We start from the raw sequence: 26967 nt of genomic DNA, 5'->3' as shown, positions 1-26967 counted from the left end.
TGGTTCGCCCTCTGTTTGTCGTTTCCCAATTCTGAACGGAATTGCTAGTATTATTAAGTTAGTCAACACTCTCTCTCTCTTCTAAAACTTGTCAAGACGCGTCAAGACGCTTTGATCCGACTTCCAAAAAACGTTAATATATTTTAAGTATAAATGGCTGCCTTGTAAATAACAGAGTAGCCAAAGAGTTATTTACAGTGGCGTCATCTGTTGGCTACTGAGTAAACTCCGAAGAGGGCGCCAGTGTGTTGCCACTCAGACGCGTGCCTTAGCACTTTTTACTCAACCTTAGGACTTTAACTGAGACTTTAGCACAGGCTCGTTTTGAGCTAGCAGCTTTTATCTATAAGCATTTTTAAACAGTTTTGCGCTCACAAGTTTTTCTTTTGGGTGATTTAGAATCTGAAAATTTTGTCCCTTTCGACGCCATTTGAGCCATTGATTATTTTGAATTTTATTTCAATTTCAAAATGGCCTTTCATATTCTTAGTATAAACTAAATATAACCCAAAAAACATTTTAATTGGAGGTGATCGAGGATAGACAGATTGCAATCAATATGCAATAGGTAAAGGATACATTAAAAACTATTAAGAATCAATGAAAGGGTTAAACTTATTTTGAAATGTACAAATAACTATTTACGAACAAAATAGATTTTTAAACTTCCTATAAAATACATTAATTAATGACCACAGAAAGATTTATAAACTTACTATAAAAACGTAACCTGAACAATATTGACTAATTTACATAGAAATAGCAAAGATGTTTTATAAAATACACATATATTTGATATACCGATATTATGATGTACGTATCTTGTATATTATCTTTTCACGATGTAATCGCTCTCTTCGTTTTTGCAATATATATTCAATAATTTCTTTGTAGGGACTCTTGTTGTAGTTATCTTCGTTATCAACACAAAAGAATCCTTTTTTTTTTATGTAGAATTGGTTATTCCTCTACTGCTTAAAGTTTTCCATGTAAAAATTAACAATTTCGATGGCATTTTGGTGAACAATTTTGTCGCTTTATTCTTAATTTATTAAGTGGAATAAATTTACATATATATGCTTTAACTTTGGTATTAAACTAGAGTTATGCTTAATTATTAATTAATTTACTTAGAGCCTAGACACACTACATTTTTCTTTTGTTTTCTTTTTGGAGGGTGAGAGGGAGAGAGGGTTACGGAAAGGATCCTCTAACATTCTCTTCTTGGTGTTGTTGTTGTAGGTCGAGCTAAAATTAAATCTTGGCTCTAGTTTACCTTAACGTAATCGCTAAGTGGGCTGTGAGTAGGGGGCGAAGGGGAAAGCCTTAAAAACGAATAGTTTTGCCATTTTGCCGTTTTGCACCCACCACCCTCAGCTCAGTGGCTTGGGTGGCGGTGGTTTATGGAGTTGGGTGGACACATTCAATGGCCATTGACTACGGCTGGCTGTGTGACAGGAGTTGTGATTATATCGCCGGCATTCGATTTGCTGCGTGTGACAACATGGGAGTCTTGGGCCTTGGTGTCTCTGTTAGCTTAATCTTAACACGGCCCGTCTCGAGCGAGTAAACGGGCGAATAGCGTCCGGATTTGGGTGACGATGGCAGTGGATATGTGGCATTGCCATCGGTTCCACATCATTGCTTCAATCAGAGGAGAACGCTCCTGGCCATTCTTTGCAATGGTTTGCCCAATTGCTTCTTGTCCATGTCAAGCAATTCGGTCTGACGTTGAGCTTCGGCATCACGGGCTGCCGAATTGCTGTTGTATTTGCATCGCTTGATGGCCACAAAGAGAATGAGACCCACCACAATCAAGGCAATCACACTGAGCAGATAATAGATGGCATTGCTGTCATCATGTTTGCCCATTTTGGCAGCCAGAATGTCCTCAGATTCCTTGCTGTCATCATCCAGAGGGCCATCGGTAACCACACTTGTGTCCAAATTAGTTTGAACCACTATAACAATGATATCTTCGTTAACCGGCTTGGCCTGATCCAGATGCCCGTCTGAACCCGCATAGATGCCAATGGACTTCTCATCGAATTCACTTGGCGATGGTGCCTCAATGTCGTATTTGTCGTCGTCGTCGTCGGATTTTTTGTCAGTTGCTGCAGGATCAAAGTCGTCACCCTCAGCAGAGAGAACAAAGGGTACAATTGGTATATGCAAAATGCCACCTCCGGAGCCAGAGCCATCAGCGTTATCGTCTTCATACTCGGCAGATGATGGTTCATCGTGGACAATGTGCTCCACGTTGCTGACTGGTGCCTGAGTTGTTTGCTCTTCTTCTAGTGGTTGTGGCACCTCGTGGGCAACCAATTCCATATTCGTCTCACTCAAGTCACCAGAGCCCTCAACATCTGCCTCATTGGCTGGCGATCTGGCCACTTTCTTGGCTGACTTTGTTACCTTGCTCTTGTCAATGGGCAGGAAATCTTTACCCAGTTCCTCCTCTTCTTCGTGCTCTGTTGAAACGGCCAAAGGCTGATCACCCATCATCAGTTCATTGTCGCTCTCCTCATACCGATTCTCCTGATGCTCGGCCAGGCACCTCCCGTTTCAACTGCAACCAAGATTTGCCTTTAGCCTTCAAGGGATAAGTGCAAACTACGGGATGTTCCATGAAGACATTTTGCTCTTGAAGCCAATTACGGTTGCTCAATGTCTTGCAGGAGCAGTTGATGGCATTGTGACTAAGCTCCAATTGCGTCAGATGCCTCAGATGGGTCAACTCTTCGGGTAAATGTGTGATGTCATTATGTTGCAAGTTCAGCACTTGCACATAAAGGAGGCAAGCGCGACAATGAGGCCGAGGTAAGAAGATTATGCTTCAGATCTAGCTTCCTGATGCGTTTACTCAAATGGCCCATCTCGTGAAGTTCATTGTGCGACAAATCCACTGAAGTGATGTCCGGCAATACGTCCAATATGTGACCCACTCGGCTCAGACGCGTGTAGGACAAATCAATGGAATGTATTTCAAATGCAGCAAAGGTTTATGTGTATGCTGGGCCAGGGAGCAAGTGCAGTCCTCGGGGCAGTCAACCTCGGCAGCAGCTCCTTGTGATGGTGTGGGAGTCGCTACAGCTAGATGAACTAGCATGGGATAATAAAATTAATGGGAGAGACTTTTTTTTATGGCTAGCAAAACCAAACCTAGCGACAACACCCCAAAATGTTAACTGAAAGCTCTTTCTCCTTCTCTATTATCAAAGATTTCCTTATCTTTTTCTATGAAAAGCCTAGTCGACTCAATGGCCAACATCTTCGTCATTGATTGCGTCACTTTTCCAAAATATTGTGATATCGATTTGTTGGATTTGCTTATTGATCAGCTTGTTAATTTACAGATATTGACATTATCTGGACAAAGGCTAATTAATATTTCTTTCACACACCTCAATTTGTTGTTTAGTTTGGTACTGATAAAGCATTGCGCACTGTGACATCAACATTTGGCACCTGAAACATCCGTCGGTTGAGTTTGACGACTCTAGAAAGTTTTAGAAGTGGAAAGATTTGTCAATTTCCCCTAAACAATAACAACAGCCAATCAGTTTTCTTGATTTGAATTTCCATTTCTTATGAATAATTCAAGTGCGACTCATTTACAGATTGATCTAACAGAAAGTTCTAGACTGACACAATAATCAGACGGAGCAAACATTTCAAAGCACTTTACCAGGTTGTATTTGCTTGCATTGTCTGCGCACTGGTTATGTTACTGTCTGATGATGATTAGAATTACAATCTAGACATCGTATATCTTGATTATGTCTACATACATACTACATATAGTTTTGGTTTTAACTATACAACTCTCATCATTCAGAAGGCAAAAGGCAGAAGGCGGCTTATCAGTTGGATTGAGCGCCAGTTGCACTTAAATTGCATCCACGAGGCAGCCGTCAATCACTTTGCGTTTTTACTCAAGTAATAAATTGGCACAAAACACACAAATACACACAGATGCACACACATTGAGACACAAACACACACCATCATCACTTGGCTAGCGCAGATTAAAGGCATAGCCACAGAGCACTCATTTAACCCCTTCCTAAATTTTCATAAAAATTGCCTCATTTAGTTTAAAAGATTTAACAATATGGCAAAAATATTAAAAACTATTTAAAATTGATTTTAAAATGAATAAAATGAAAAATGCAATTTAAAAATATGTTGTAAAATGTAATTAGTTAATATTTGTGAATAAAATAAATAAAATAAAACAACTCAAGGCGACTTTTTGTGCATTATGCTATTCTTAACATTAAAATCAACATGCAGTCAATCCATTGACATAAACTCAGTAAAAGCACCGAACGGTTACTTAATATTTAATAATGACAGGAACCAGGACTTACCGACAAACTTTGAATATCATTATTTAAAAGTGAATTTAACGCTAATAAACATTACATATAATAATTTAATGCAACAAGCAAAGGAATTTAAAGACATAATCCATATTCAATATGTTGGAGGAGACGTCATTGTTAACTTAGATTTGTATATATTAAAATTTCTTATATTATTTGTTTAAGATTATCGGAATTTGTACCACTCTATTTACATTAACATGTTCTAAAAGCTTCTGTTACATGGCTCATGAAGAGCTTCTAACTCATGAAAACGAAATATAAAAGACTTCTTTCTGGAATTCAAAGAGGAGAAGACTTAATTTTCCTCACTCCACTCCACATGCTATTGAGCATTGGAGTTTTGTACCATCTGCAACTGGCCAGATCAAACATTGGCGACCGTGACAGGATCTTGCACTTCGCAAGTCCCAACATAAAAACTTAAAAACTATATAAAGTCGTTCATTCGTTCATTATATTGCATTCATCGTTACATCATCTTGGACAGTCATCATTGGACTTTTCAGCGTACATCATCATCACATTCATCATTGGACTTCTTCATCGTTACATAATCATCTTGGATAGTCGTCATCGGACGTCATCTTCATCATTGGCATTTGCAAGACATCATCGTGGACATTTACGTGGAGCCCTATCATAACCTAAGTCAACTTGAGTGTGTAAATTTACAGTATCTATTTCCACTCAAATTTTGACTCAATTACCACTCATTAGCGATCGTAAAGCTTTCGCATGCTTTACACTCACATGTAAAACACTCGTAAGCTTTAACACGTGCTAAGTATTAAGCACAGCGGAGTAAGTACTCAAACTGTCATATAGAGAAACGATCTACATATTAAAGCTCACTTATTAAGCTCTTGAGTGAAACTTAATGCATTTGAGTGTTTTTATTAAAACTAGAACTCGTTTAGCTCACGTTTAATTCATTTCTAACTTGCTACATTTCTTTCGTTAAGGGCCCAAAATGTCTCCACCAAATGAAACGCAGCTTCTACCTCTCAGACAACAACGGAATCAACTGCAATCTAATATTCAAAGTTTAAGAGCTAGAATCGATCTTGAAAATGACCCTATTATATTAGATTGTCAGTCTCAAATTATTGAGTCGTATTTTAAACAAGCATTACAAGTTCTAACCAATATTGAGAAGCTAGATCCAGCAGACGCGAATCGGGCAGAGATAGAAAATCTTTTTATCGAAACAAAGGCAATCATATTACGGCGCATTGGCGCAAGTAAAAAGGAAAAACCAGAAGAACTTAGTTTCTTTAATTCATCGACTTATCATGGGGGACATCATAATCGGCTTCCATCCCTCAAATTACCTAAACTCGACGGCAAATATGGGGAATTCCAAAAATTTATTACTTCATTTACAAATATGGTACATGAAGACAACTCATTGTCCAATGTTGACAAATTTAACTATCTAATAAGTTGTCTATCTGGCCAAGCTCTAAGCGTAGTCTCGCCATTTCAAGTATCAGACGAAAATTATCCCAAGGCCCTAGAGCGCCTCAACGAGCGATATGACAAGAAAGTTCTTATTTTCGTAGAACATATTTCAAGTTTATTTAACATTGCTAGCATGAAAAAGGCAGACGCTGTTACTGTTTTGGATACGGTTTCAGCTCTACGCGGATCATTGTTGTCTCTTGGGTCTGAAGCTGATGTATTAAAAGCAGTACTTATTCACATTGTAAAAAATGTCAAAAATTGATCTTGAATCCAAACAAGCATACGATCGGGTTCAAGAATATGATAAATTGCCACACTGGGCCGACTGTTATCAAATTCTCAGTCGACACTGTCAATATTTGGAAGGGTATCTGCGAAACCGACAAGAGGAAAGACCCGTCAGAGACAAAATTCATAGTACTTCAAAAGTATTTGTTGCTGCCCAAAGTAGATGCATTCAATGTCAGTCAACTGAGCATAGGTTAGCATTCTGTCCAGTTTTTAATTCGCTACCTTTTATTGAGTCCTTCATTGAATAGATGTCGTCATTGTGGAGGTTTACATCACACAAACATGCATAAGGATTCAAACGTCCAGGGAAATTATCAACTAGATGGACCTTCTATTAATCATCAATCGCAACAAATCATTCATAATACACATGACGAAAGTAAAACATTTGCAACATCAATGTTGACTCGCCACGCTCGGCGGGGATTACTTCCAACAGCAATAGTTCTTATTCAAGACAAACTTGGTGAGTTTCAGCTCGCAAGAGCATTACTTGATTCGAGCTTACCTTTATAACTGAAGAATTAGCCAAAAGGCTTCAGCTTCCGTTTCGTTACGATCATTATGAGATTGCTGGAATCGGTGAATTACGTACACACATGAAACATTCCGTATCTACCAAAATTCGTTCAAGAATATCTCCAGATGAATGGAATATGGAGTTTATCGTGACTAAATCTATATCTCTACCTCAGCCTGAAAAGAGACTAGATGTGTCAAATTGGGCCATTCCCAAAGAAATTGAGTTAGCCGACCCATTCTTTTATAAGCCCGGAAAAGTAGATCTATTGCTTAGCGTAAAGGAGTTTTTTGATCTACTTAAAACTGGTAAAATTAGTTTAGGAATTGGTCTTCCTCATCTAGTGGAAACTGCATTAGGATGGATCGTCGGGGGTAAGATTGCTGAACCTCAATCAACTCAACACTACACTTGTAATTTAACGCAACAGCAGGACCTTAACATATTATTAGAAAGGTTTTGGGAAATGGATGAAATACGTGGAATTCAAAATAAAGATATTTCGTTAACCTCAGAAGAACAAGCATGTGAAACTCACTTTCAGGTGCACACACAATTCCTGGATTCAGGGCGCATACAGGTTCGGTTGCCTTTTAAGGAATCTCCTGAACACTTGGAGACTCGTTGTCCTGTGCAAAAAGACGTTTTCTTCAACTCGAAAGACGGCCTGCATCTCAACACCAATTAAAGGAAATGTACATCGATTTTTTAGATGAGTATCTTAAGTTGAATCACATGGAGGTAGCTTCGTTAGATAATTTGCAATCGGGAAATCATTAAATTATTCCTCACCATTGTGTCCTTAGACCGCAGAGCTCATCAACTAAACTTCGCGTAGTATTTGACGCTTCGTCTAAATCATCATCAAATATATCATTAAATGATATTCTCATGGTTGGCCCTACTATTCAACAAGATCTAATCCTAACATTACTCTCGTTTCGTTTGTATCGCCATGCTATTACAGCTGACATAACAAAAATGTACAGACAATTTCTCGTCGCACCTGAGGATAGAAGTTTCCAACAAATCTTGTGGAGAAAGTCACCGCAAGAACCTATTCAATTATTTCAATTGAATACTGTTACCTATGGGATGTCGTGCGCTCCATTTCTCGCAATCAGGTCCTTAAAGTTTTTATCAGAGTATAGGGAGTTGTTTCCAATTGGAGCTGCTGTATTAGCTGAGGATATGTACGTCGACGATCTACTTTATGGAGCTGACTCAATCGAAGAACTCAATGCTAAGACGAATGAAGTTACCAAATTGCTCTCAAAGGCAGGCTTAGAATTGACAAAGTGGAATTTTAGTGGGGCACCAACAGATTATGAATATAATCTCAATATTGACAATAGTGATGTCACCAAGGCTCTTGGCATGTCGTGGCTGCCAACTGAAGATCTTATATTATTTCGATTTGATCTTCCATTAACTGCAATACCAACAAAACGAAAAATAGTATCGATCATGGTCAGGCTCTATGATCTGCTAGGATTATTAGCGCCAGTCGTAGTACGCTACAAAATCCTGATCCAAGACTTGTGGATCGAGCGCTTGGACTGGGACGACCCGTTGCCAGAGATCTTACGGACTAGATGGCAACAACTTGAAGCTGATTTATCTAATCTTGACATGGTTCGAGTAAATCGATTTGTTAACACATCACCAAAAAATAAGTGTGAAATCCATGGATTTTCGGATGCCTCAAATCGAGCGTATGGATGTTGCATATACGCAAGGGTTTACACAACGGAAAATATGTAACTTCATTGATCATTTCGAGATCGAGAGTTGCGCCCACTCAATCGCAAAGCATACCTCGTTTAGAGCTTTGTGCTTCCGTTTTACTCTGCCAAACATGGACTAAAATCAAACACAAATTAAACTGTCTTGTCAGCAAAACATATTTTTGGACAGATTCAACTGTCGTTCTCCATTGTATTAAAATGCACCCATCAACTCTAAAATGCTTTGTTGCCAATCGGAGTCACGTGCCTGGAAAGGATAATCCAGCCGACATTGTTTCACGTGGCTGTGCAGCGCGCGATTTGATGCAGACAATTTGGTTTCATGGACCAAAGTTCTTAACACTTCATGCATTACATTGGCCGAAATCTGAAAGAAAGACAGATTTCGAGCCCAAAGAATTATAATTGCGAAACACCCTTGTATTGAAATGTAGCACTAGTTATAAAGAAAAGAGCATAGTTGAGCAGATCATTAGTAGACTATCATCGTTTCGTATGATTGTGAGAGTCTTAGCATACGTTTTACGAGTTTTCAACCGAGTTCCTATTAACCGCAATAATACGATAAATGCTACAAGAAGCATTTCAGTAGAAGAATTTAAATTGGCTTTTAATCATATAATCTCTTCCATTCAGAGTGATGTGCGAAAGAACTAAAGAACTTACAAGCAGGACGAAGTCTGAAGCCGGAGCTTCAAAAGTTAAACCCATTCATCTCAAATGAACAGATAGGTTCTCAAAATATTCGACTTATCCGTGTTGGAGGCCGTCTTGCAATGGCTGACATACCATTGGACGCTAAAATGCCGTTATTGCTTCCAAAGACTCACAATTTCACTTATAAATATATTGAAGATCTTCACTTGCGAAACCTTCACGCGGGAGCTAAGGTTTTGATAGCGATTCTGCGACTAACAGTATGGATTGTCAATGCTCGCGAACTGGTCCGAAAGGTTGTTAGAAGTTGCACACATTGCTATCATTACAAACCTGTATTAATGCGACAAATCATGGGTAACCTCCCAGCTGACCGTCTCCTGGCCGAACGCCCGTTTCTGATATGCGAAGTAGATCTATGTGGACCATTTCTTACGTCGTACCGCATTCGAAGCAAAGTTCCTTACAAAACATATTTGGCCATATTTGTTTGCTTTTCTTCAAAAGCTATTCATACAGAACTAATCTCTGACCTATCTGCTAATAATTTTATTCTCTGTTTGAAGCGATTCATCGGACGACGTGGCATACCCAAAAGGATTTATTGTGACAATGCCACCAACTTTGTCGGAGCATGTTCGCAACTTGAAGGCTTCAAACGGCAATTCTGTTCAGAACTCAATGCAAAAAATCTGGAGGAATTTAGCCGAAATGCCGGCTTTGAATTCAATTTCATTCCACCGCGTGCTCCCCATTTTGGAGGCTTATGGGAAGCCGCAGTAAAGTCAATGAAGTCTCTGCTCATCAAAAATTTGACCTCTTATCATTTGACGTATGAAGAGCTTCAATCGATTGCAATTGAAGTGGAGGCGATATTGAATTCCCGTCCATTATCCATTCACAGCGATGATCCCAATGACGGGGAGGCTCTGACGCCAGCCCACTTATTGATGGGATGTTCACTGCAAGCGATCCCTGAACCGGTAATAAATGACTCAAAACTATCTTATCTATCTCGTTGGCAAAGGGTGACCTATCTCAAGCAACGCTTCTGGGAACTCTGGAAGCGCGACTATGTACATCAATTACAAGAACGCTCTAAGTGGTTGCATCCCGAGAACAACATAGCAAAGGATCAATTAGTTCTCATCCATGAAGACAATCTTCCACCGCAATCCTGGATTACTGGTCGTGTGGTCGAAGCCATACTTGGTGCAGATGGAAGGGTCAGAGTAGCCGATGTTCGCACCAAGAAAGGAATTATTCGTCGCCCAATCTGCAAACTCGCTCCATTGCCTTTAAGAGATGACGTTGATGTAAATTAAAGGAGTACTTCATCCTTCAATGGGGAAGTATGTTGGAGGAGACGTCATTGTTAACTTAGATTTGTATATATTAAAATTTCTTATATTATTTGTTTAAGATTATCGGAATTTCTACCACTGTATTTACATTAACATGTTCTAAAACTTCTGTTACATGGCTCATGAAGAGCTTCTAACTCATGAAAACGAAATATAAAAGACTTCTTTCTGGAATTCGAAGAGTAGAAGACTTAATTTTCCTCACTCCACTCCACATGCTATTGAGCATTGGAGTTTTGTACCATCTGCAACTGGGCAGATCAAACACAATACTTAGCAGGAAAACTAATTAGGGAAATTAATGGAATTCAAATTGTAAAACATAACAAACGAGGACTAATTAACGGAATTGGTTTAATATACAAATATCTTTTTGGTACTCTTGATCAGGACGATAAAGACGAATTAGAAGAAAAAATAAATAAGCTTGAAAGCAATAGCGTACAAGCAAACGAACTAAATTACGTAATAGACACTATTAATAAAGGTTTAGGAATACTAAACAACCTCAAGGAAGAAAAGGAAAAATCAGTAAAATTAGAAGTTATAATCTTTAATTTTGAGCACTTCACAGAATACATTGAAGACATAGAAATTACCCAAATGTTAATTCGGAAAAACTATTGAATACAAAAACATCCACCAGGCTTAAACCAAATTCAAACGAGATATTTATAATTTCAAACCTTCCTCAAAAAATAATAAAACCCTTATCTTTGAGATACTTCCTTATCCAGATGAAAATAAAAATATTTTTACAGAAAATTCATAAGATAAATACTATTTTAACAACACTTTGTTCAATAAAAATACAAAACAAATAGAAACTAACGAATGTATAATAGGCATTTTAAATCAAAACCCAACCACTTGTAAATACACTAAGAATTTTCAAACTAATTACATTGAACCAAACATAATTGTAACATGGAATTTACCAAAAACTAAACTTAATCAAAATTGCGCAAACAACGACTTAATAATAGAAGGCAATAACTGTAACGATCCTTTTTCGTCCTTCGGGATATTTACAATATCTCTTGGGCTAGGTTCGGCACAACAAAATTTATTTTGTGACCCGGTGAAATTAGAACAGGTTTGTTTAATGATTTGTTTTGGTGGTATGTTTATTTACGATTGCTTATGGGCTTGGTTGGATATGACAAGTTTCTTTAGAGGAGTCCCGAACTCGGGTAGTGCCGCTTATGACTGGGGTCCCTCGACGCTCGATCCTGGTCCGCCTCTCGTTCCCTGTGTCTCCTCTGGTTCCTGCTCCGGACTTGTAATACGATTATCCTGTGTGATGTCTCCCTTGTCAGAATAATACCGGCGCGTTAATTGGCCGTAGGATATATCCTCTGGCTTTACTTTCACGCTACTGGCGTATTCTGATCTTTTAGGGATGTTATTGTCACCTCCGTGCCTCTGACTGCGTTTATAAGATGGTCTTTGCGTGCTCGTAGCCACAAGGATAGATCCTGTGGCCGTTTGTTGTAGGGCGGACTTCTCGCAGCAATTGGTGTTCGTCACGATATATAGATCCTGGAATTTCGGTAACAGGATATATCCTTGTACCTTCCAATATGCTGGGAATCGTCCTGGAGCAGTTTGACCTTTCTTGATTCTTGCCTAGGCACGGTGTTTTAGTCTTATTCCAAGGACTTGCTGGTTACAGGATAATTTGAGAGGTTACTCGTAAGGCCGTCTCAAATTATTCTGACTTTTCTTGATTCTTTCACTTGTTTTGTTTCACTAGTCTGAGCTTTTAAGGTTACTCGTAAGGCCTTAAAAACTCCCTTGGTTGATCACTACTTGTAGACTTGATGATTACTCTGATTTGTGCCGCCTTTATATAGGCAGCTGGTATATATACAGCTGGTAATTTTCCATCGGCCGTCCACTTTCATCCACGCATCCACTTGTTGCCATGCGTGGTGAAAGTCCCGTATTCCTGACGCATATGTGTCCACTTTCTTTGTGGCTGAGCGCCGATTCATTTCCTTGTCCTTGTCTAGCTCCCTTGAATCTATGTGCTTCCATCACTTTCACGCATTGGCGTCGCCTTTCTATTGGCCGCCCATCGTATCCCGTTGACTCTCTCTGCTTTCTCTGTCAGCGCTGCCGTCGCCCGTCGCTCCCTTTGATCCACTCGTCATACCCAATTTCGCCCATATTCGCTCAATATTACATTTATATACGTTATATACTAATTGTATTAACTTAACTATTGTTTAATAATAATTAGCCTGATTAATTTAATATACCACATCGTTTAATTTCCCATGCAATGCACTTTCATACGCATATCGTATCTATAAGATAGAGGGCTTCCCCATGACTCATCCCTCCCCCTTCGGCTTGCATATTCCCCTCACAAATCCACAAACCATCATTGCTTCTCGCATCTATGCATTCCCCCCTACTCCCCGATTCACAAGCATAGCCCTCACTTGGTTTCGTTTCGATACCAAGCGTCCCCCGCACCCGTCTTTCGGGCTTGCTTGGCCCTCACTTTTGTTCTCTTTCGCTCACAAAATTTTTGCTGCTCGCAATCTAACTGCTTTCGTTCTCATGAGCGTGACGTAGGCATAGAGCGCCCCTTTGGCCACCGGTATTCTCCCTTGCTGTCACTCACGCATAGTGTACGTGTGACGTGCGTGTATGTACGCATCTATATTTGCCTCTCTATGCTCTTGATTTATCTAATGAGTCCAATGCAGAGCCCGGCACTCATATCCCCCGGGGGACGAACACGTTCGGCACCTCGTATGCGTGTAACCGAATGGCTGCCGAAGTCCTCACACAGAGGATGAGGGTTGATGATTTAGTTTCCCTCAGCATTTCGACGCAAGCAGATCTATGTCGCTTTGTTGAGAAAACACACATGAAAAAATTGATCGCTGCTTTGTTTTCTCTATCTTTTTCTTGCATAAGATTATTTGCTGCACTCGTTTTCTTGATTCGAGGCAGAATTTGATGAAGTTTAATTTTGCGCAGTGTAAAGCAACACACGCATACAAGCAAGTGCACACATACAACTAAACTTTTTTAGCGCTCTCTTTGTGGCGGGCCCTGGTCCAATGCCCCCTTTTTGCATGCAATTATGCCCTCAAGCCCGGTTTCATTTACTCTTATACAGCCACTAATATGCATTATGCCTCCCACGCATCTTCCCGCTTGTACGAAATCGCCAGCGGGTGCGTGGGGTTCGATCGGCCATGTTTGATTCACTCTTATACAGCCGAACTTATCATGCTATGTTTCCCACGCATCTTCCCGCTTGTACGAAATCGCCAGCGGTTGCGTGTGGCTCGATTGGCGCCGTTCGATCGGCCTCGTTCATTAGGTTTTATACGGCCGAACTTATCGTGTTATGTTTCCCACGCATCTTCCCGCTTGTACGAAATTGCAAGCGGTTGCGTGGGGTTCGATCGGCCATGTTTGACCGGCCTTGTTCCATTTGTACATCTACAGCCGATTTTATTCCCATACAACCAATTCTGCGCTTGGTCTTATATCGTATCTTTGGTTTGTGTCTTGGCTGCGTTTGTATCTGACCGTTTATTGTAGCTTGTTTGTTGTAGCTTGTTTGTTGTAGCTTGTTTGTTGTGTGGGACATTATCCTTGCCTATAATGTTCCTCATATAACATAATAAAAATTTACGATTGTGCCTTACAACTAAACGAAATATCAATAATAAATTCATTGCTTGACTATAGCCAAAGCATTTATGTAACAAACAATATCACCAGGCTAGAACCTATTTCCTTTATCCAAACAAAAGAAATAATTAACGAACACACCAAATATTATAGTGTATTCCAAACTATTACATTTACCACTTTTATACTTACTATAAAAAAAAAAAACTTCTGCTCTCTCACGTGTTTTTGGATAGCTCCTGAGTTTTTATTAATATTTATTGTTTTCTCTCAAGTTTTAATTGTGCTTAGTTTGTTTACGCTTGTTTGCTTGACACCCTTGTGTTTTATTTCCATAATTCAACAAATTAAATAGTTTAAACAGTTTTTTCTGTTTCGTGATTAGTGTTTGGTGCATTTAATTTTTTTTTTTCTTTTTATTTGTTTCTCTCTCGTCATTGCTTCTGCAGTTGCTCCCCTCATCGTCCCCATCATACCATCAGTGCTAGTGGCTTTGTTGTTCTCTCTGCTTTGTGCTTGTGCTCAGCTTCTCTCCCGCGTAATCACTTTTGTAAGGCCGCCTCTCAAAACTCGGCTTATAACTGTTCTTGCACTCTCTCTTGTGCTGTGCACTCAAGCTGTTCTCTTTGTTTTATTTGTAATTATTGATTTCTTATCGATAATTATCTTTGAGCTGTGTATTTAAATTTTTCTATATATTCCTATATATATAAATTTATTTGTTTTTTTTTTTGCCTTGTGTTTCTTTTGGCTTTATAATGGCTTGTTGTCTACCTACTTGCAAGCATTCTGATCGTTTTGATGATCAGTATAGAGGAATATATTGTTCGCTTTGCGATAATCTAATTCACTTAAAATGTGCTGGTCTCAATGGCCGCGACTACGACAAATTTTCTGGTTTGTCTGTGTCTAAGCCTGAGCTTGGCTTAATGCGTTGGACTTGGCCATCTTGTGCCAGCCAGCATCTTGATTTTAGCCGTATGTATAGGGATCTTCGTTTCTTTAAACAAACTGGCCAAGCAACTGTCTAACGAGTGTGACTCTAGCGTACATTTATTGTCGCAATTCAAGTTTGTTCCACCTTCTGAGAAGTCGCCCAAGAAATGTACCCTTGAGTTGCCTCGTAAGCAGTCGCCAGCACACTCTATTACATCGTCTCCCATTTTACTTTCGCCTACACCATCTTCTTGGCCCTCTTTATGCACTTCTTTTCAGATTGAAGTACCCATTACAAGCCCTGGTGTACCTCAATCTATACCTCACGGGAACTCTGATCAATCACAGGATCATGCTGGCTCTCAATCACTTGCGGATCCCAATGCTCCTCCGCCTCGACTAACTGTAGTGCCTCATCGCAAACAATTATTTATGTCTAGGCTTGCTCCTGATACTTCTGAATCGTCTGTGGCAGCTTACATTAGTAATATATGCCCTGCTAAAGTTTTAATTTAAAAGTTTAAGTTATCTAGGCCTCGCGAAATCTCCTCTTTTAAAATTACAGTACCCAATGAGTATTTCTAAGCTATAAGCGCTCCCGTCCGTTGCCTGTCCACCTTCCTAATTTCTCTTCTGCTTCAAAAAACTAATAACGTCTAGTCTTTGCATTCATTATCAAAATGGAAGAGGACTTCTTACCAAGCTCTCGAACCTGTTCTGTGATAGCCAAACCTTTTCGGCTGACATATTAACTTTCTCTGAAACTTGGCTTAACTCCTCTGTTTTGGATAATGAAATCCTTTCTAATAACTTTATTTCTTATAGGCTTGATCGTGTTGGTCGTCGTGGCGGTGGAGTACTCATTGCTGTTAACTCGAATCTGTGTTCAAGTGTTGTACCGATTGATCTGCCCTTAGGTGTTGAGTTTATTTGCGTCGAGATTACATGTTCCAACTTTAGCTTATATATTTCTTGTTCATATATTCCTCCAGCTTCTGATATAACAACCTATATTCACCATGTTGATGCTTTGCAAACTATTTTTAATCGTCTTAAAGATCGCGATTTCCTTATAGTTTTAGTTGATTTCAACTTGCCTTTTCTTGGCTTGTTGATGATAATCTATCTTTCTTAATTCCTTCATCTCAACATGTTTTTCTTGATAGCCTACTTGAATGTTCGCTATATCAGTTGAATTCTTTCCTTAACTCTTCAAAAAGAATCCTTAATCTTGTTTTTGCCTCTGATCCCACTGTTAGTGCTGTATCCCGAACACAGCCCCTAGTGAAACCTGAAGATCCCTATCACCCTACCATTGAAGTTACTATTTCTTACAATTCCGTTACTAATTCATTTAATAACATCGCAAATCAGGTCGTAGATGTTTTCGTAAAACAAATTTCAATCTTCTTAATAGCCTTATTTCTCTTTTGATTGGTCATTTCTATTTGGGTGCTGCGATATAGGTCGTGCAGTGAAGTTTTTCTACTCTGCTCTTAATTCTCTAATTGATAAATGCGTTCCTTATGTGAATGTCTCTACCGTCTCCAGCGCGCCAGTTCACACGTAGGCTCTCTTATCTTCGTAACATTAAATCGAGATATTTTAAAAGATTTAAAAAAACTGGTTCGCGACTTGACTATGCAAATTACTGTATAGCCAAATCTCAATTTCGTCTTTTAAACACTCAATGCTACAATAATTATATCGTTCGCTGTAAGGTTGAATTTTATAAGAACCCCAAAAGATTTTACAACTTTGTTAATTCCAAAAGACGCTTTAATGTACTATCCTCCACCTTCAGACTTAATGACCAGACTGCTAATAATGATTCTGATATTGCAGATCTGTTTGCTAAATTCTTTCAGTCGACTTATTCTACTACTGTTTCGGAACCCACACCCTATCCCTTTTCAATCCCACATTTAAATTGTATGTTTTTTCCTAGTACAGTTTTTTCCTAGACTGTATTATCTCTAGCTTGTCATCTATGACATCTTCCTTCGTTCCCGGTCCTGATAATATACCTAGTTGCATCCTTAAAATGTGTTCGAATTCCCTATCTAAGCCTTTGTCACGGTTATTCTTTATATCGAGTGAGTCTTGTACCTTTCCCGATATTTGGAAGGAGTCTTTTATTATTCCGCTTTTTAAAAAGGGTAGCAAATCGGATGTTTCTAACTACCGTGGCATTGCCAAACTTTCGCCAATACCAAAGCTGTTTGAGAAAATTATTACGACTTCCCTTCAACACCTATCCAGACCCAGGTCGTTCGTCGCTTACTAATTTTTTAGAATTGACTACGCTTGTACACCATGGCTTCCGTAAAAAGTGTCAAACTGATGTTATTTATACTGACTTTAGTAAGGCTTTCGATACGGTTGATCATTCTATGCTTCTCGCGAAACTTAACATAATGGTTTTTCCCCAAAACTATTGGCTTGGTTAAAGTCGTATCTTATTGGCAGAACCCAAAAGGTGTCTTTTCGTTCCCCGATATCTAAAACTGTTCGAGTTACGTCAGGTGTAACCCAAGGCAGTCATCTGGGCCCACTGTTATTTACACTATTTATAAATGATTTGCCTTTGGCCTTGGCTCATTCACGAGTGCTCATGTTTGCGGATGACGTCAAGATTTGTTATTCCTATAATGATCCTTCTTTCCAACAAAACTTGCAATCAGATCTCGATGCGTTCTGTGATTGGTGCCACGTTAATAAATTACACCTTAATGCCTCTAAGTGTTCTTTTATGACTCGTTGTCTCCGTTCCTAGCTCATTACTCTGTTAAGTCTGTTCTGTTAGATTGTGTACCATCGTTCAAAGACTTATACTTCTTCTTATTAATCTTCCTTCACTTTACAACCGTAGGCTCGTTTTTAACATTCTCTTTCTCCATAAACTAGTCAACGGCGAAGTCATTTCTACTAATTTACTAGATACGCTATATTTTTGTGTTCCTTCACGTCGGACCAGAAACTTTTTTCCTATTCACCTTATTAGATGTCTGACTAACTACTCTCTTCACGAACCTTTTCGTGTTCTTTGCGAATCTTTTAACAACCTTTCTCACCTAAATTCTTCTCATCTTTCTGTCACTTCTCTTCGCGCTATACTTTTTAATCATCTACAGCGAAACCAATAATAATATTCTGGACTTGGATTGGCTGCAACTCATCCCTGACCACATTGGCTGTGACTCGGGGCATAGCTGGCACCTTATGCAAATAAAACACCTCCACCGGGTCGGGGATGTTTAGTTGTGTATATAGCTAAGCTATCTTTTTCAATTAATTACTATCTGTCTTTAGCTTAAGCTTTTTCGTCGACTGCAGGGGCCACCTCACAGTAGATTGCGAGATTGGCAAAACGCCAAATCCAATCTGCGCGAACTGCAACGGCCCGCACGCTGCAAGCTATAAAGGATGCCCTATTTACGCAGAGGAGTTAGCGCGTGTGAGAGCAAGGCAGCCCCGCACAATCGTCTACGTCGCCCACACCACACTAAAGAGGATCACCACACTAGCCATATCACCAAACTACAACAATTTACACCACAGCAAATTTTACTACAACTCTAACAATCAACAAGCAACAAACAAACTAACTACAAATACAATGCAAAACAACCACTACAACCATCGCAACCCAAACTACAACAACACAAGATACAAATACTACAATAATAACCAAAACTACCACAACACCCTTAATAATCTACAACCTAATGAAGAACTAATCAACTACAAAAATATAACCAATAAACTAATAATACAAATTGGAATCTTAAACGCTTTAATAAAAAAAATACTACCACTCACAATCAACACAAAAGAATCCAATGACGTCATAACACACGCAAACAGCATATTACAAAATTTAGAACAACAAACAGAAAGTATTAAAACAAACTTAAACATACCAAATAAAAAATCTACACCTACAAAAGAAAATAAGGAGGACTGCCTCTACCCGCCCACTCTAAATAAAACCTAAACCTAAATAAACACAGAACCAGAAAAACAAAATAAATATAACACACCTGAAAGAATTAAAAAGAATTACTTTGTAAGATTCCAATTATTTACAAAGTCTGTTAAATGCTCATGCATATATCGATTGTTAGTAATAAGTATCGATTGTTAGTAATAAGTATCGATTGTTAGTAATAAGTATCGATTGTTAGTACAAAGTATCGATGGTTAGCGGGCCAACTGCCGCCACACTCGCCCCTGCCGGCCCGCCGCTGCTGGGCCAACTGCCGCCACACTCGCTCCTGCCGGGCCCGCCGCTTCTGGGCCAACTGCTGATATACGAGCCCCTGCTGGGCTAACTGATGCCTTATTCGCCCCTGCCGGGCCCGCTGCTGCCGCAATCGCCCCTGCTGTGCCAACCGCTGCCATGCTTGCCCCTGCTGGGCCAACTGCTGACACACTAGCCCCTGCCGGGCCCGCCGCTGCTGGGCCAACTGCTGACACACTCGCCCCTGCCGGGCCCGCCGCTGCTGGGCCAACTGCTGACATACTCGCCGCTGCCGGGCCCGCCGCTGCTGGGCCAACTGCCGCCACACTCGCCCCTGCCGGCCCCGCCGCTTCTGGGCCAACTGCTGATATACGAGCCCCTGCTGGGCTAACTGATGCCTTATTCGCCCCTGCCGGGCCCGCTGCTGCCGCAATCGCCCCTGCTGTGCCAACCGCTGCCATGCTTGCCCCTGCTGGGCCAACTGCTGCCATACTCGCCCCTGCTGTGCCAACTGCCGCCATACTCGCCCCTGCTGGCCCCGCTGCGGCTATATTCGCCCCTGCTGTAACCGCTGCCGCCGCACCCGCCCCTGCTGTACCCTCCGCTTACAGGCCACCTCTGCAGACTGCCGCCTCTGCACCCGCTGCCACTGCTGTACCCGCTGCCACTGCTGTACCCGCTGCCACTGCTGTACCCGCTGCCACTGCTGTACCCGCTGCCACTGCTGTGCCTACCACCGCTGCCACTGCTGTACCCGCCGCCGCTGCCGCCGCATCCATTACGGTACCTGCCGCTGCTGCCACTGCTGTACCCGCTGCCACTGCTGTACCCACCACCGCTGCCGGCGCTGCCACTGCTGTACTCGCTCGCCGCCCTCGCCACTGGTCCCGACGCGGACCCATGGGAAGAGATGCCCGCTTTAGTGCCCTCCGTATCGACTGCCGCGGCCGCCATCACACCGGCCACTTCCGCCTCCCCCAGCCTGGATGAGCAACTGGTGATGCTGCAGAAACAACATGAGTTGCTACAGCTACAGCATCAAATCCTCAAACTGCAGCAGGGGATTGACGAATCCCAAGCACCGAGGCAGCAAGTCAGTGACGTGATTGAGAGCATGGTGGCTCGATTTTCAGCGGATACCGCTTACGATGTGAAGAAATGGCTGAACGATCTGGAAGACGCATTTGAAATTCTGCAGTTGAACGACCGCCTACGGTTGGTCGCATGCCGTCGTATGCTGGAAGGTACGGCGGCGGTGCTGCTGCGCACGGTATCGGTGCACAGCTACGAAGAATTGAAGGCAATCCTCTTGCGAGAATTTGGACGCTCGTGTAGCATCGAGGAAGTGTACCACGCTCTGCGTGGCCGGCGCATCGAGGCAGGCGAGGGATGTTTAAGATTCGCAATCGAGATGCAGGAGATTGCCATGAATGCTCCGATTCCGGAGAACGAGCTGGTCGACCTGATCATTGATGGATTGCGGGACAACTCTACTCGAGTCGGCATGCTGTACTCAGCTCGGACAATGGCTGAACTGAAGCCCCTACTGGAACGCTACGAGCGCCTCCGTATGCAGGCCGCTGCCTCCAGACAAAGCAATAGTGTGAAGGCGCAGCCAACAACAACTGCCGTGGCGCCTGTAAACAAATCGTCAGGCACCGTCACGAGTGAGACCAGATGCTTCAATTGCTCAGGATGGGGGCATTACAAGAGTCAATGCACGAAACCAATGAGACCTCCGAATTCATGTTTCAAGTGTGGCATAGTGGGCCACAGCCACAAAAACTGCCCGTCTCGAATTGGAAATGCCACCAATATCACTGCTGCCGCCGGCGCTGATGAAGCGGGAGATCGACTAGACCATTTACAACTGGTGAGTGTTGCTTTTGTTTGTGATGAAGTGCAAGATAGGAGATTTATAGATATGTTTTCTCTCCTTGATTCGGGCAGTCCAAAGAGTTTTATCCGTCAATCTGAAGTCCCCTCCAACTGCCGTCTTAGCCCCCGTACATTGAACTGCCGTGGTTTAGGAAATAGCCAACTTCTGTCCTTAGGCCAAGTCCAGTGTAGGGTTCGCCTCCGCAACACACATACAATACATACGTTTGAAGTCCTGACGAACCAAGCAACCGAACTGCCGATGATTATAGGTAGAGATCTTCTGTATAAAATTAATATTAGACTCTGTAAACTGAAAGAACGAGAATATGAAAAAGAATCGTTGATACTTATGAATAAACAGACTGAATGTATAAATCCAAAACTTACTGCTGTTCTGAAGTCCTGTGACATATTTATGGAAAAGAGAGTGATACTGCCGTGTGATAGGAATGAGATTGTATCTGCCGAATTGTTGTCTGATTCTCCCCTTCCGAAAACTTCTGCTGTACCTTCGGAAACATTGAACGATGCAATTGACTATAGCCAAACTCCGATTTTCTGCCGCCCCCGCCGTCTGTCGCACCACGAACGCATCGAGGTGCGTGAGATTTGTGACGATCTCTTGAAAGCTGGCATTATTCGCCACAGTAGTTCCCCTTACGCTGCCGCGATTGTCCCTGTACGCAAAAAGGACAACACCCTAAGAAAGTGTGTAGATTACCGCCCGTTGAACAAAATTACAGTTCGAGATCATTTTCCGATTCCTCTGTTAGATGATTGCATTGAACATCTGGGTGGCAAATCATTCTTCACTATCTTGGACTTGAAGAACGGTTTCCACCATGTGAAAATGCACCCAGACTCAATCAAATATACTGCCTTTGTAACACCTGATGGCCAGTTTGAATATGTACGCATGCCCTTCGGACTTTGTAATGGCCCTTCCGTGTTCGCTAGATTCGTTTATTTTGTCCTTAAGGAATTTATAAGCCGAGTTCAACTGGTGATATATATGGACGACATTCTAGTCGCGTCGCATGACTTTGAAACCCACCTTGAGATTCTGAAGGAAATATTGTATGTGTTAAGGGTGATCGGCCTATGCCTGAAGCTGACGAAATGCCGTTTTGCGTATAGGGAACTAGAGTACTTCAGGCGATACGGGATTTGCCCATTCCAAGGGATAGCAAGGAATTAGAGCGTTGAATAGGCCTACTATTCTCATACTTCCGCCGATTTGTATCAGGTTTCGCTAAGATTGCATGTCCGCTGTCCCGATTGTTAAGAAAAGATACCCCTTATGTCTTCTCCGATGAATGCCTTGAAGCTTTCCGAACACTGAAGTTGAAATTGATCGAATCCCCCGTGTTATCTATTTACAACCCGAAGTCTGAAACAGAGTTACACTGCGATGCTAGTTCAATTGGTTTCGGAGCAGTGCTCCTCCAGAAACAAACAGACGGTAAATTACACCCAGTGTCCTACTTCTCTAAGATGGCCTCCGCCGCTGAATCGAAACTACACAGTTATGAGCTAGAGACGTTAGCTATAGTGTATTCCTTAAAACGTTTTGAGACATACCTTAAGTTCATCCCGTTCAAAATCGTGACCGATTGTAATTCCCTTGCGCTGACACTGAGAAATGGTGGACATTCCGCCAAGATTGCTCGCTGGGCCCTGCTGTTAGAAAACTATAACTACACGATTGTACACCGCTCGGGGGTTGGTATGCCCCATGCTGATGCTCTAAGCAGAATAGAAACTGCCGCTTACGTTGACGATATAAACCTCGACTTCCAACTGCAGTTAACCCAGAACCGGGACCCTGAGATTGTCAAACTCCGAGATGAGTTAGAGAAATATGAGATAGCGGATTTCGAACTGCGAGATGGAGTAGTGTACCGCCTGTCCTCGACGAGTGTACCCCAACTTTATGTCCCTTCCGAAATGATAAATCATGTCATACGAGTAGTGCACGAGAAGCTTGGCCATATGGCCACGGAGAAATGTTGTGCACAGATCAAGAAGCATTACTGGTTCCCGTGTATGAAGTCTTATGTTAACAATTACATTAATATTGCCTCAAGTGTATCTACTACTCCGCGTCCGCTTCGGACCACCGTGTCACGCTACATAGTATTCCGAAAGTGCCCCTTCCGTTTGATACCGTCCATATTGACCATTTGGGCCCCCTTCCGTCCATACGTTCTAAAAAAAAGTATCTTCTGGTTGTCATTGACGCTTTCACCAAATTTGTGAAGCTGTACCCTGCCGCCACGACTAATTCACGTGAAGTATGCCAGACATTAGAATCTCAGTATTTCGCAAATTACAGTAGACCCCGCCGAATCATCAGGCCAATAATATAATTCATGTGCTGAATGCCACTGCCTCACCCCGGGCCAACGGCCAAGTCGAGCGGGTTAACCGTGTGTTGGGCCCCATGTTGGGTAAACTGACGGAACCTTTGGACCACGCAGATTGGGTCCAACAACTGCCGAACATAGAGTTTGCATTGAATAACTCCGTCCACTCCACAACCAAATTTGCCGCTTCCGTACTTCTATTCGGTGTTGAACAACGAGGTGTGGTAGTAGATGAACTAACCGAACGGTTGGGTGAGAGAACGGAGGAGGTCGATGCCTCAGAGGTAGACGTCCGGAGATTAGCCTTCCGTAACATTGTTAAGTCCCAAGGATATAATTCGGAATATTATTCGAAGCATCACCTCCCTGCCGTTAGTTTTGAGGAGGGGGATTTCGTAGTTACTAAGAATGTGGATACTTCGGCAGGCACGAACAAAAAGCTTATCAGGCGGTATCGTGGTCCGTATGTGGTTCATAAAAAACTTCCGAATGACCGATATGTTATCCGGGATGTAGAGGGCTCCCAAATCACCCAACTACCATATGATGGGGTCCTAGAAGCCTCAAAATTAAAGCTATGGGTTGCCCCTGATCAAGATTGCACTTCTGATAGCCAAACAAAGGCGACACCAGCCACTTAAGATTCTTATTTACCCCCCTTCGTTGTTACCAATTGGAATCGAGGTCGATTCCTCGTCAGGACGGCCGAGTTGTAAGATTCCAATTATTTACAAAGTCTGTTAAATGCTCATGCATATATCGATTGTTAGTAATAAGTATCGATTGTTAGTAATAAGTATCGATTGTTAGTAATAAGTATCGATTGTTATTACTAAGTATCGATGGTTAGCGATAAGTCCTCCATAGGTTGAGAGACGGCGTCTCTCTTCTCTTCCGGCGACGCAACGAGCAAGTTGCATCTGCGCAAAAGCAAAAGATTAAATCCGAACAATACAAACTAATCTTTATCATTTTTACTTAATAATTAGGTGTTTACAGCTTACTTAACTCTAATCAAATAAAACGCTTACACAAATCAATAATTAAAACTTTATTTAAAATAGCAAACTTATCAGATAAACAATTTTTAAATGCACCTATAAAATGAAAAGAAAATAACGCAATTACAAAACTACACCAACACATATACTAAAACAGCTAAAATTACCTAAAATATATGCAAAAACAATAGAGCAAATAAAACAACTCAACTCTAAAACAAAGCCAGAAAAACTAAAAAAGAACAACATCTATACACTATTAAAACATGAATACTAAAACAATGCCTAAATAAACTAACTAATACAACAAAAGCTACAAAACATTACACAAAATCTAATACTAAAATAACACATTTTGAAACACACCAAAAATACATAAATGATCACATGAACACATGATCAGAAAAACTAAAAAAGAACAGCAACTACATATTCACTATAAAAACATCAATACTAAAACAATGCCTAAATAAACTAACTAATACAACAAAAGCTACAAAACATTACACAAAATCTTTTACTGAAATAACACATTTTAAAACACACCAAAAATACATAAATGATCACATGAATCTTAATGCAAACTAAATCTCAAATCTAAATCAATACTTGAATTAACTAACTAATACATCTAATTAAAATCTAAAATTCACAACAAAACTACAAATACAACATCAAATTCGACACATAGTTAAGGCAAAACACGTGATCACTCTACCTCAAAAACGCATGAACACAACAACTAATACATATTAAACAATACATACTAATACATATTAACAAACTAATACATATTTAACTTACACCGCACACACATAATACACCATAACTAAAACGCACACAAGCATAAAACCTTCAACCACTACACATACATGCATGCAACTAAAATTGGTATCACAAAAACACTAAGACACAACACAATCTATCTAATTAATCAAAACCAAAAACTCTAATCAAATTATAAACACACAAACTAATTCTAAATCACAAATCACTTCACTCAAAAACACATATGTATGCATGCAAACTCCAAAAATAAAAAGCACAGTTAAAAAATAAAAAACGCTGCCGGCCAATACCGACAGCCATACATGCCTCCAGGGGAGGGAAGAGAGACAACTTGTCGGGGAACTGCTGGCCCTCATCACCCTGCTGCAGCCTAAAAAAGAGAAGAGACACATTAATTAATTAAATTATATACATATATTAACTAACCTAGAACTAAAACAATTTTTAAACTTATATGTAACTTACCAATATTTACATTACCAACATGCCTTAATACTACCACCTAAAAATCGATTACAAATACTAGACATATCGATAACTCTAAAAAAATACTAACCTGAAAAAATACTAAAAATTAAAACCTTATCGATAATCACAGCACAACCCGCCAAATTCAAATTAAAAACTAACAAAATACTTACCAATATACATGTAACTAAATTAACAAAACCCAAATAAACAAAAAACCCACTGTTAACTCTAAGTAATTTTAATAATATATGTTTACCTATAAGCTAGTTTTAAGACATTAATAAAATATATTGTAAAGATCCCAAAAGGGACAGAAACAATAAAGTAACCAGCAGCTTTGATCAGTTGCTTGGCGAAAGGCGTACCACCGAGTTCCCTAAACAGAAAAAAGTCGTTTTCATTTTTATTTTTGGTGTGTGGTGCACTCTTGCTAGTTTGCTATGTTTTTGTCGCAGGCGGAATTTTCATTAAAGCATTTTTGAATAATTATTAATTATTAATTTGATCTAATTTGCATATTTTTGCAGCTGCAACAACACCGACAGCGACACCGACACCGTCACTGACACCTCCCCCGCTGGGTAGGCGGCAGCAGGCAAGTGACACGTTAAGCATTCATATCATTCTGTCTTTCTGCTTGTTGCAGTTGAAAGAAAATTCACTAGAGTTTTTGTGCTTTTCTCGGTTCTACTTTGGGGGCTGTCAGTTTTTCTGTCTGCTACTCCTGCACTTGCTTCTTTTGCTCATCTCTGCTGTGCTCTGCTCTGATTTGGCCTGCTCTTTGTTTTTGGCTTTTTGTTAATTTGCAATTTTCTAACCATTTTCATACATGTTTTACCGTACCATGGAAAGAGTGTGTAAGTGTGTAAGGGTTGCCGAAAGAAAGGGCCGGCGGCTTTGCTGGTCAACATTTCGTTTGGCTCATGGCATTAATTCAATTACTGTTTGCATATTACCATCCTTAAATGTATGCTACGATTTTCTTTTGCTAACTGATTTCAATATTAGCATGATCTGCTGATCGAAGATGAATTGCAAAGCTAATTTAATTGCACAAGAATTCTAATTTCTAAAAGGGATCTTCGAATTTGAGCTAATATTCCATGCCTAATTTCAGTTCCTATCAAAAATTGCAACACACCACTATGGGTTGTGGAGCCATTTTTTGAGCACTTTATTCAA

The 26967-nt window shown here is 40.7% G+C and overlaps 1 pseudogene; it reads right to left on the bottom strand.

Annotated features, from left to right (window-relative positions):
* Window positions 1–1329: 1329 nt before the first annotated feature.
* Window positions 1330–3109, bottom strand: LOC6637500 (annotated as a pseudogene).
* Window positions 3110–26967: the final 23858 nt, after the last annotated feature.

This window comes from Drosophila willistoni, unplaced genomic scaffold, assembly GCF_018902025.1.
Source record: "Drosophila willistoni isolate 14030-0811.24 unplaced genomic scaffold, UCI_dwil_1.1 Seg96.1, whole genome shotgun sequence".
Lineage (NCBI taxonomy): Eukaryota > Metazoa > Arthropoda > Insecta > Diptera > Drosophilidae > Drosophila > Drosophila willistoni.
This window is presented reverse-complemented; position numbering and strand designations above follow the sequence as displayed.